General features: G+C 33.2%; 1 pseudogene; it reads left to right on the top strand.

The window, feature by feature from the left end:
* The first annotated feature begins 242 nt into the window (after nt 1-242).
* Nucleotides 243-12,617, top strand: part of LOC118013796 — a 142,375-nt pseudogene continuing 130,000 nt past the window's right edge.

Here is a 12,617-nt window from a genome sequence, read left to right on the forward strand (position 1 = left end):
TAAGTTATTTTATAAGAGGAAGCATGTAGAATATAAATAAATGAATAAATAGATTGCTTATTTTGTATGTTAATGGGCTTGTGACTGAGCCGAGAAATAGAGCTAGTATATGAGAGATGTTGGCTTTTTCTCATGAAGAGTCCTTATACGTTTGCTAGTTGCTAGCTAAAATGGGTTGAAATCAAGTTGGAATAAATTGATGTTGATTCCCAATCCATCATCAGAGGTAAGCATTTAAGAACATGGAGCAGACAAAATCAAGGACTTGGTCAGAGGTCCATAAGAACAAACTGGATAAGCTAGATGTCTGCCAGTCAGCTTATTATAACCCTTTGGATAATGTGCTCTGCTTATCTTTCCGAATAAATGAAATCATGGAGCTCTGTACAGGTAATATCAACAAAGGCTTAGACCACTTTAAAATAGTGCACTTTATTCCAGTAGGTAAAACAAGAGTCAACATTTTGTCCCATGCATGACAATCACCAGTATCAATGAGATTCAGATAACTTGAGACCTTCTAACATGTCCACTTACAGTATGGAAGCTAAGTAGCACTGAATTGTAAATTTAAATACAAACATTAATAAACACTAAGCTCTGAGGTGAAAGCAAAGCTGAGACCTGAATTTAGAAAGGTCACTGGATGCAATATACAACATACAAAATTATTTGTTTATATGCATTCAAAATTCAATTAGTTTTCTATGTGACAACATCAAATGTAAATATGATTTCAGAAATAATTTTATTTGCAAAAGCATAAAAAAAAACCATTTAGGAATAAATCGAAGAAGAAATATGAAACTTCTGCACTGAAAACAATAGAACAGTATAAATGGAATTAAACCCATATAAATGGAGAAATATATCATAAAATATAGATTAAAACATTCAGTATTATAAAAATGTTAATAATATCCTAAGGTTCATTTTCCAGTTGTCAAGCTGAGTCTAGAATAAATATGGAACTATAAAGGACCAAGAATAGTCAAAACAATTTGGAGAAGAACAAAGAACAAAGAAGGATAATTTGGAGAACGTACACTACCAGATATCAAAATTATTATTATTCTATAGTAGTAAAGCAGTGTGTTATAATAAGCACAGGATAGACAAACTGATCAATGAAACAAAATGGAGAGTCCAGGAAAATATTCAAACATAGAGAAAACCTCATTTATGACAAATGTTATATTGCAGTTCAATTGAGAACATTTGACCTTTTATTTATTTATTTATAAATATTTTATTTATTTATTTGATAGTGAGAGACAGAGCAAGAGAGGGAACACAAGCAGGGGGAGTGGGAGAGGGAGAGCAGGATTCCCACTGAGCAGGGAGGACGATGTGGGGCTCGATTCCAGGACCCTGGGATCATGACCTGAGCCGAAGGCAGATGCGTAATGACTGAGCCACCCAGGCGACGCAGAGAACACTTGACCTTTTAAATAAATTTTGCTAAGTCACTAACCATTTGGAAAAATGGTGGCATGACCCCTAAGTTTCACTACAATTAAAAATCTATCCCAGATGGATAGTAAATCTTAATGTGAATAGCAAAAAAAAAAAAAAAAAAAAAAAACTTTTAGAAGAAATAGGAGATCTTACCAGCAACTTTAAGAGGTGGCACAAATTTTTTAAAAAGAACACAAAATGCATTATTCAAAAAAAAAAAAACAACTGGACTATGTTAAAACTAAGTATTTTATTCATTGAAAGATACTACCAGGAGAGTGATAAGGTAACATAGAAAGTATTAGAAAAGATTTACCAGGCATATATACAATTTAGGACTAATATCCAGAATATATATAAAACATATACATAAAGAACCAAGTGTGTGTGTGTATGTATGTATGTATGTATGTACATAGAATTACTACATAAATGGGGCACCTGGGTGGCTCAGTTGATTAAGTGTCTGCCTTCAGCTCAGGTCATGATCTCAGGGTCCCGGGATCAAGCCTTCCCTACCCCCATGCCTCCAGGCGGGCTCCCTGCTTAGTGGAGAGTCTGCTTCTTCCTCTCCCTCTGTTGCTCCCCCTACTTGTGCTCTCTTTCTTAAATAAATAAATAAAAACTTAAAAAAAAGAATTACTACATTAATAAGAATGTCAGAAAATCCAACAAAAAATCAGAAAAAAGGCTTGAAAAGATATTTTGCCCAATAATATACACATTTGGCCAATAACCTATGAAAAGTAGCTCAACTTCATTAATTATTAGGAAAATTTAAATTAAGGCTATTTCTACTAAATAAACACTATAATGACTATACTAAAAATAGACAAAAATACATAATTAATTTTCATATTCTGATGATGAGAGTCTAAATTGGCAGAAGATCTTGGGTATAGTGTTTGACACTATCTATTAAAACTGAAAATGTACTCAGAACCAGTAAATCCATTCCTAGGTTTATATCCAATGGAATTTAGCACATATTTTTACCAAAAGATGTTCACTGGAGTCTTTATAGAAGCAGTCATTGTGATAATGCTGACAGAAAGCTACAAATATTCATCAACATTATATAAACTTGTGGTACAGTCACATAATGACATTTCCACAAAATCATGGAAAACCTCACAAACATCCAACTTATCCAAATACCAAAGAATATATCTGGTTATATATCATTAATTTACAAAGAAAAACTGGTAAAGAAAAAAAAAAAGTCAATGTTGTTAGAATTTAGAACAGTGGTAAAAATTCCTGAAGTAAACAATCATTTACCAATATTACCAGACGCAGTACTATTTCCAGAACAAAAGAAAATGAGAGAAATGACACATTATGTGTAATTTTAACAGCTAGTTATTGGTATAATTTCCTATTTCCTTGTTATTATTTGTACAGCCTGGCTTTCAAAGAGGAATCATTTTGTTTTGAATCTTCCCTACAGAAAATTCCCATAAATAAAAGTGCTTTTGTAAAGATATTCATGATTAAATTTATTCCTCATAGCAAAACTTAAAAGCAACCCAAAGGTCTCACAGCTGTGGTATGGAAGAACCCACTCATACTGCTTGGGAGACTTGATTCTGAGGCTTTCTTCCCAAGTTCCCACTCAGTGACATCACATTCTCAGCTCTGTTCTTTGAAGTGCTGGTTTAATATTGACCAGCACGTCACTGGGTGAGAACAAATGTATTTTTTGATCTAGCACATATTTGCCTTATTAAACAGCAGTTAAAATTAAGTCTTTGCACTATTCTGCTGGAAAAATGCTTCAGTACAGATATTTTTTATATTGCTATTTAGTTGTACATATAGATGATATAGTTAATTAATATGATAAATTAAGTAAAAAGAAATAAAGGGAAATGCCACATGTTAATCTCAAAGAATATGATTTTATTATTCTTATGTTTCCTATATTTTTAATTAAAAATACTTTATTATAAAATCCAAAAATACAATAAAATGCATTTGCTTTTTTATTTTATTCAAAATGGTTACAAAAAATGAATATTCAAATTCTTATTTATTATGAAAATTATAAGACCTAAAAACTCGAAAGTTCATATCGACTAATTCTTGTTGCTTGGTTTAAAAAACCATGTCAATATCAATCTTTGTTTCAAATGTCTTAATGTACTGCATTATTTGCAATAATGTAAGATGCATGTTTCATTTGGGACACTTGCACAGTTTATCTTAAAAGAGAGACAATTAATAAAGGATTAACATCTTGCTGTGTTGTTGTAAAATTCAAGAGATATGTGTAAAACAGTAAACTCTATTAAAGAGGATTAAATCCATTAATTACAAAAGTCTGTGAATATTTCTGCAGAGACCCAGTATGATTTATTTTTCAAATGTAAATTAAAAACCATCAAACCAAACAGAATTATAAGCTCAGAAATCTATGAAAGCCACAGCACAAAAACCAAGTAAGCAATCCAGTATTAGACTGTCTCATAATTTGTAGCCAAGACTGTATTCATTGTGATTCCACTTGTTTTATATTTCCAGTATGCTAGACAATATGTATTGTAATATTTAGGTAACTACAAAGTTAATTAAATAAAATATGGTATTTGTTTTTTATCTTCTGCTTAAAACATAGCCTTACAGCTTATTTTATGAGTTATACTATTTAAATTTAGTTTTCATATACTATGTAATAAATTTTAGTAGGTCTCCATTTTGAAAGTGGAAGAGAATTTATAGGGGAGTTTACCAGTTGATGATTTTCCATGAAAATGAAGTTATGTTAATACATTCCCTCTCAGAGCAATGTGGAGAGTTGTGAACTAATGATGTTTCTACGAGGGAAAATGATTCAGTATATTGTAAAAGTGACAGGGATGGGACAGTACACAATCCAAGTCGACTGCCTTGTAATTCACTTAAACCTTCAACATGGGTCAGACTTTTCACAAAGACACCATCTGACAATGTATTGACAATGTATTGCCAAAGAAGGCACTTCTAAGTGTAGGTTTGCTTCGTCACTGCCTTAGCGCCCCTCTTAACATGCTTTCTGCCCCTCTAGCTCCTTTCAATGTACTTCACTGGATCAATTGAAACTAAGTCATGCTCTCCAAGCTCCCAGTTATATGTAAGAAAATAACAGATTTTCCACCGGCACCAAGAATGGAGGCTAAAATGCTCCGAGGTATGGTTTCCAGTGGGATCCAACTAGAATTAAGTGAGCAGTTTCCTTACAGGGTACATTTACCTTCAAATCAGAACTAATAAAAAGTTGTAGTGGGGTTTTCATTCTCTGTAATTTTACTCTAACTTTCTGGGAAAAAAATTAGATTTTCATATTCAACATTATGAGAAATATATATATATATACACACACATATATATATATATTTTAACCTGGTGATACAAAATACATAGAGATTCTGGTTCAAATAAAAACTGTTTTTTGGGGGGCGCCTGGGTGACTCAGTCATTAAGCGTCTGCCTTTGTCTCAGGTCATGATCCCAGAGTCCTGGGATCGAGCCCTTCATCGGGCTCCCTGCTCCGTGGGAAGTCTGCTTCTCCCTCTCCCACTCCCCCTGCTTGTGTTCCCTCTCTCGCTGTGTCTCTTTCTGTCAAACAAATAAATAAAAAAATCTTAAAAAAACAAGACAAAACTGTTGGTTGTTTTGTTTGTTTGTTTTGCATAAATAGCTGAGCTCAGGAGATAGCAGAAATCACCAGGGCCAAAACAGAAGGGAAGAAAACACAAACAAAAGCAATAAGCAGGCAACAGAAGTATTTACACATCTTAGCAATGAGGTGTGGCCTTTATTTATTTATTTATTTATTTATTAAGTAGGCTCCCAACTCTGGGCTTGAACTCAGGACTGTGAGATCAAGACCTGAGCCAAGATCAAGGGTCAGACACTTAACCAACTGAGCCACCTGGCACCCCAGAACCTGGGGCTTTTAAAACAGTACAGGGAAGAATAGAAAAATCTTGTAGCCCTAACTCAAGGTTGATTCAAGGTACTGAGACCCACCTTCTATCCCTGCAATGACTGGAGACTTACAAGGAACTTAATGATCCCACGCTGGGTTTGTGAAATAAGGAAAACAAATCCTTGAAGAAGTTGTATCCACAAGCTCATTTTCACATTGAATTTCTGCTACTTGCCTGGTGTCTGAAAAGCTAAACAAAAAATATAAGTGGTCTGGATTTATATCAAAGTATGAGTATCATACAAATTTTTTTTTGACACTAACAAAAATGAATGAGAATTCAACCATCAAAAGATAATGAGGAAAAACGAAATATAAACTACATTTGGGATGTAAACAACACACTGAAAAACAACTTGCTGATAAATGATGAAATTGACTAAAAAAATAATGAAATTACTGCACACATGCAACAACTTGACATTTGCACTTAACATTTTTGTTTTAAATACATGTAATAGAGAAGAAAAATGACAAATTAACCATTTGACAAATGGGAAATTGAAAAATAGGGTAAATCAAAAAGAAACTAGAGGGAGGGCAATATTAAAAAGCCAGAACATAATGAAATGGAAAACAGAGTACAACTGAAGAATCCAAAAACCTAACAGTTTTATGTAAAGAATAACAGGAAAACTTCTGGCAAGAGTGAGCAAGATTTGTGAAAGATGCCCAGATAAAAATTATTACTCCATAAGAATAGACATAAATTCAAAAATTTTAAATGAAACAATTATGAATGCACTTATGAATAATTTCTTTGAAAAATATACATTCCCAAAACTGACACAAAAATAATCACTGTAATGAATAAACTTTTAAAACCATTTTGGACATTAAATGAGTGGTTAAAAATCAAGACATACACACAAACACACAATTATGAAATAATTTTATATATGAATTATAAGAGCAACTCATAATAATTTAATGTTTGGAGCAATTCAGAGCATAGCAAAAGAACAATATTCCTGAATTTATTTTGTGGAACTGGTATATAATAGATAATTATACCAAGCAAGAAGAATCTAAGATAAGGAATCATAACTGAAAGCTGTTTATATTGCCATGATAGTGGCTTTGCTTTTCTCATGTATTTTCTAGGAATTTACCACACATTCCATTTTGTTTGCATTTGTATTTGTTTGTATTAGTTTGTTCCATTAGTTTGTATTATTTTTTTTCCATATCTATGTTTATATTTATATCCATGCATGCATCCATCCATCCATCCATCTTCTTTCTTTTTTTTTTTTTTTTTCCATGCATCCTTTTTCTTATCTCCTTCTGTATTATTTCCCAGTGTAAAATGCTGTGTAGGCAGTTTAGGGGTCTTTGATTCTCCTTACTGCTCCTATCTATGTACGTTCTCTTATAATTATTTTCTACTCTTTTAGGCAATTTTTTAAAATTTTGTAAGTAGGTCCTTGTTTTAAATAATTATCCCCCCACTGACACATTTTCTCATTAGACTTTGAATTTGGTCTTCTCAGATATTTAGAGAGAAGAAAATAGAGAAGACAAAAAATTAACTAAAAAATTTCAAAGAAATGCAGGATACCTATCTAATGGCATAGAGAATTTTTATATTTTATGCTCTGTAACTCTCAATATTGCACTGATATAATTTACCTTCAAAAATCCTCCTATAACATCTTCCTATTCCCCTGGATCTGGTGGACATACTCTGCATACTCTTCCCTGTATATGACTGTACTGCCCAAACTCTTAGCTAAGCTACTGTATACCACTGGATTCCATCCTCTCTTATCTACTGAAGAACATTACTCTGTTTTCTTCTTTTCCTCCTGCACAAATGTTTTTCCTTCTAGAAGATTCTAGTCCTTATCACACTAATGTGACATATGATATTATTTATATCAATTTAGGAGAAAAAAAAAAACTTGGCTGTGTTTTTGTCCTTTTCTCTCCATCTTTTCATACCAAAATTCTTTGAAATAATTTGCCTTTATGTGCTATTATTTTTATTTCTCAAATTTCATTTCCTGTTAAACCCATTCCAGTCAGGTATTTACCCCTACCACCCATCCAACACCGACCAGCATCATTGTCACCTGTGATAACCACATCACTGAATCCGATGGTAGCTCACTCAGTTAATCTAACATCTGCATTACACATAGTTGATTGCTTTTTCTTAAGACTTCACTGGGCTTCCAGGACACACCATTCTCTCATTTTTCTTCCTATCTGTCTGGGAACTACTCCTTAGCCTTTTTTGCTGAGTCCTTCTCCTCTCCTTAATCTCTAAATGTTGGAGGGTGATTAGATTCAGGAATTCTTCCCTTTTCTACTCACTTTCATTCTCTTAGTTATCTCATCCAGTCTCATGATTTTCTATGCTGACAACTTCTGATTTTATAGTATCCAGCCTGGATTCCTACATTGAGTGCGTAGTTTATTTGTTTTGTTTTGTGTTACATTTTTCTGAACACCCAAGGAAGATCTAGCCTATAATTAAAAAGTATATATTTTTATGTTAAAAAAATCACTTTATGTCAGTGCTACCCTTTTTAATGTCATGATCATCAGGCTTTTTTGTTTGTTAGTATATGTGTGTGGGGAAGTATACATATGTGTGTTTATTCATTTTCCAAGAGAATAATCTTTCCAGGTTCTAAGTTTATGAACATAAAATTGTGTGTATTAAATTTGATCCCAATCACTGTCAACCTCGGTACTGTGAAAATTCCCTTTTTAAGTATTAATAGATTGGTGTACATATTACATCTTTAGCCAAATTCTCCATGCCAACCAGATGCTTATGTAGTATAATTTTTCTAGATTACAGTAATATGCTCCTAATTTCATTGTTAAACCTTATGGCTATGAGACACTTTATTTCTAGATTACTGGTAACAACCTTTACTTTTTTGTTTTTTTCCTAAATCTTTGATTAAAAAATCTCTATTCTCAGGTACCTGGGTGGCTCAGTCGTTAAGCGTCTGCCTTCGGCTCAGGTCATGATCCCAGCGTCCTGGGATTGAGTCCCACATCGGGCTCCCTGCTTGGCAGGAAGCCTGCTTCACCCTCTCCCACTCCCAATCCCCCTGCTTGTGTTCCTGCTCTCGCTATCTCTCTCTCTGTCAAATAAATAAATAAAATCTTTAAAAAAAAAAAAAATCTCTATTCTCCAAGATGTACTGCTATTAGGTCTCTTCCTTTGAGACAACATTCAGGAAATTTATAATATCAAATGAAAATAGTCCCTCTTTGTTTTATTCTTTCCTCAGCAGTTAAACATATAAATGGATGTAAAAACTGAGGCATGGATTTCAGAGAACAAAGGGAATGTTTCTGATGTTTCAGAAAATAATTTTCTTCAACACATATGATGTGGATTACACAATCAAGTGCACAGGTTGGGCCTAGAAGGGAGAGACATAGAGGAAGAGTAGGTTTATAAGTTTGTTTCCTTGCTCTCTCCTGTCAATGATCAAACATGTGTTAACCATTGACCATTTAAACGTGTCAACTTGATTGTCAAATTGAGACTGTAAACTTGACCCTAAGGGGAACTCTCTTATATTGTACCAAATCGTCAGTTTCTATTATTTTTTTTCCTTTCATAAATATTCATAGAAATTTGAAGTACAAGCATATGAATAAACCATATAGGTAATACTAACATAAAAATAGTGTAAAAGCATATTATAGCATATGTTAATGATACAAAAATGTGTAGAAAATTTAAATTAGTTTGTGCTGCCATAGAAAATTTTAAAAAAATAAAATCAGCACCGGTATTGCTAATATGGTTTTATGTTTCAAATGGTTTCACACTGTTATATACACTGTTAAAAAAGTAGGTCTATATTGTTTCAAACAGCAACCTTTTTTTTTTGCAAATTTCCTTCAAGGTGCACATATTTAGTAAATCTACTAGTTTGTGGAAATATTTGTAAAATGTTTTTATGGATACAATATTAATTTCTATTTGCATTTTTTGAAAAATTTCAAGGCGAAAATCACTGAAGTCTAAACTATGCACTGTGGAAAATCTTCCAAAATATTTTATCCAGATACAGATAAAGGGAGAGTAGACTGATTATTACAGTTGTGTCTTAGAGGATGGCAAAATTTGCTCTCACAACTTCTAAGTTTATTCGTAGTTTCTGCTCTAGTCATAAAATTCATGGTAGCTTTATATTCTATTTATGATAAAGTCTTCTTTTAAAAACTTGTTAAGCTATTAATGTAAGTTACATATATTTATTTTATTTCCCAGGCAATAGGTCTTGTCTGTTTCAATGCTCAACACAGGGCCTGGTATCTAATGTGATGTATGCACGAATATCAGTTATTCCTCAAATATATAAATGAAACCTGACTGCATTTTTATGCTAATGGAAATGATCCCTTTCAGAACTTCTTGCATGTTAATAGTAAAATACATAGTAAAATAACAATTAAAACCCAAAGAAAATACCATCCAATACAATACAATGTCCTTAAAAAACATAATTTTTATAATAAACCTAAGCAGTACAATGTTAGTGAAGATTAGCACGATGCTAGAGCCAGGTTGCATGTATTTAAATTCTACTACATACCTATGCAGTCTGGAAGTCACAAAACCCCCTAAGCACAATTTCTTCATCTTTAAAAACATCTCTTCCTTCTTTGGGTAATTGCAGGAATTAAATGAGTTATTATATGTAAAGATCTTAGGGTAGTGTTTGTCATCTAGTAAGCCACATGTCACATCATTGTCATTGTTATCTATATCAACTTTTGAAGATAAGTAACTCATGGATAAGTATATATTATATTGTATTCATGAAACGTACCCAAATGTAAATTGTACCACATGATGCACAAGAAAGAGAAAAAAGCACACATAAAAGTAATCACATGATCAAACAAGATGGAGACAAAATTATTATTCAAAGATAAACTTTTTTGCAAAGGACAAGCTCATAATCTTTAATATGTTAAAATTAAAATTAATTCCAAGACATTGTATCAAAAGTCTAACCTGCTTCAACCAAAGCACTACCCTTGAGACCAGTGTTTTTAAGTCCATCCATTTTAGAAAGACTATGACAGAACATGTCTAGAATTTAAATAGCACCACTGTCGGTTTTAAATATTAATCTTTATTAATTTGATCTTAAATGAGCACAAGAGGTGTTCTAGGTCAGAAACATATGTCTTATTAAATTCCTCACAGTAAATAATAAAGTGTCAGCACCTTCTTGTCCTAGACCTTATCCCTGGGGCAATGGATACAAGATGATGGTATTTTTTTCCTATATAATTAACCAGACTCTCTATAGATGAAGGGCAAGGAAAAATGATTTTTCTCTGCTTATAAGAAAGAATGAAGCACTTGCCCTCACTCCTCTTCTGAAAGGTTATTCTAGGGAAAATAATGACCCCTCCTTTTAATTATAAACCTTTTGGTAATGTCAATATAATTTCTCCAGGAGTGACATAGTCCTCTGCATCTCAGCCTTTAAAACTTGGAGTTGTCTCCCAAGTTCTGAGGCTTCATTGATTTTGACATGTAAATACTTAGGAAGATAACTACCCATTCTTTCCAGTACCCAGCAATTTAATTTAGGAATATACCCCAGGCTCCAAAAGTTGACCCTGTCCTTGAGGAAAAAAAACAAGTTTATCATTCTTTGAATCAGAGCAATTAACTAGACAAAAGGATAGAGATCTAAATCTCCAGGTATGTGAAGAGTATCAGGAAGTTAGTGATTTTTGCAAGAACCCTGAGGAACCCAGAGAGGTTTTATTTCCCCACTAATTAATCAAGAATATTTTGAAAAGTTAAATAATTGGCAATATTAAGACCGTACCATATGGAGACAGAAACAAATTTTTGTTTTGTTTTGCTTTGTTTTGACTAGTTCTAATGGGAATTATTCTATTGGTTGGACAAAAATGATAATTTTAAAGTTATTTAAATCTGCCTCTAGCAAACAACATCGTAGTTGTGGGGAAAAAAATATTACAAATATTTCAGCCATCCATTTTGCCTCTAGAGAACTATGTGATTTTGTCCATATCACTTAAAATTACCTCTAAATTTAGGCACTTCCAGCAATTAACATTTATTATCACACTTTCTTGTGGTCAGGAATCTGAATGGAGCTTTGGTGGGTGATTCTAGTCTGAAATTTTTCATGTTGCTGTCAAGCTGTCTTGGTGAAGGCTGCACTATGGTGGGGGGGGGGATCGGGTCGTGTTTCTAAGTTCCCTCGTAGTTCCTAATCAGGTGGCCTTTCCACAGGACTGACTCATGACAGATATGACATCTGTTCTTTCTAAATGAGCAATTAGAGAGAGAGAGAGAGGAGTGGGAGAGAGATAAGGTGCTCAACATGGAAGCCGCTATCTTTTAATATTCTAATCTCAGAATTGATATCCTATCCCTTCACTTATATCTGAGTCCATAAATCCAATCACTGAAGGGAGACCTTGAACAAGAGCTGGAAAAGCAGAGATCTTAGAGGCTTGGTAGTATTTAGACTTGGTAAATGGGGCTGGATTTTAGTCAGAAGGCAGACGCTTAACGACGATGTTCTCCTGGATAGGATTTGGTAATAGCTGAAGCACCTATGTGAAAATGGTTTGCAATGTTGTAATTGTCGTTAATGCAGTTTATAATCCCCTAAAATTGCATAATACATGAATATAAAAAAATTGAAATTGAGGGCTTTGTTTATACAGAGAATATCTCCCAAAATACATGCATTGTAAGTAGTCAGTCACTCTAAACTTTTAAATCTAGCAAATGATCTTTTTAATGAATGATTTTGTTTTAAAATCATATAATAGTAGACCAGAGACTATGATAGCCTAATCTCTAGTTAATATATCTTTATGATCTTCTGAAAAGACTTTACAAGCAGTAAATTTATGATTGGCATATAGAATATTTTAACTTAGAATTTAAATAGATTTCTAAGGATGTCTGGGTGGCTCAGTAGGTTAAGCATCTGCCTTCTGCTCAAGTCATGATCCCAGAGTCCTGGGATCGAGCCCCGCTAGCCCCATATCGGGCTCCCTGCTCAGCGGGAAGCCTGCTTCTCACCCTCCCACTCCCCCTGCTTGTGTTCCCTCTCTCGCTGTCTCTCTGTCAGAAAATGAATGGGATCTTTAAATAAATAAATAAATAAATAAATAAATAAATAAATAAATAAATAAATAAATA

Source organism: Mirounga leonina, unplaced genomic scaffold (assembly GCF_011800145.1).
Source record: "Mirounga leonina isolate KUSES-001 unplaced genomic scaffold, KU_Mleo_1.0 Mir_154, whole genome shotgun sequence".
In the NCBI taxonomy this organism is placed as follows: domain Eukaryota; kingdom Metazoa; phylum Chordata; class Mammalia; order Carnivora; family Phocidae; genus Mirounga; species Mirounga leonina.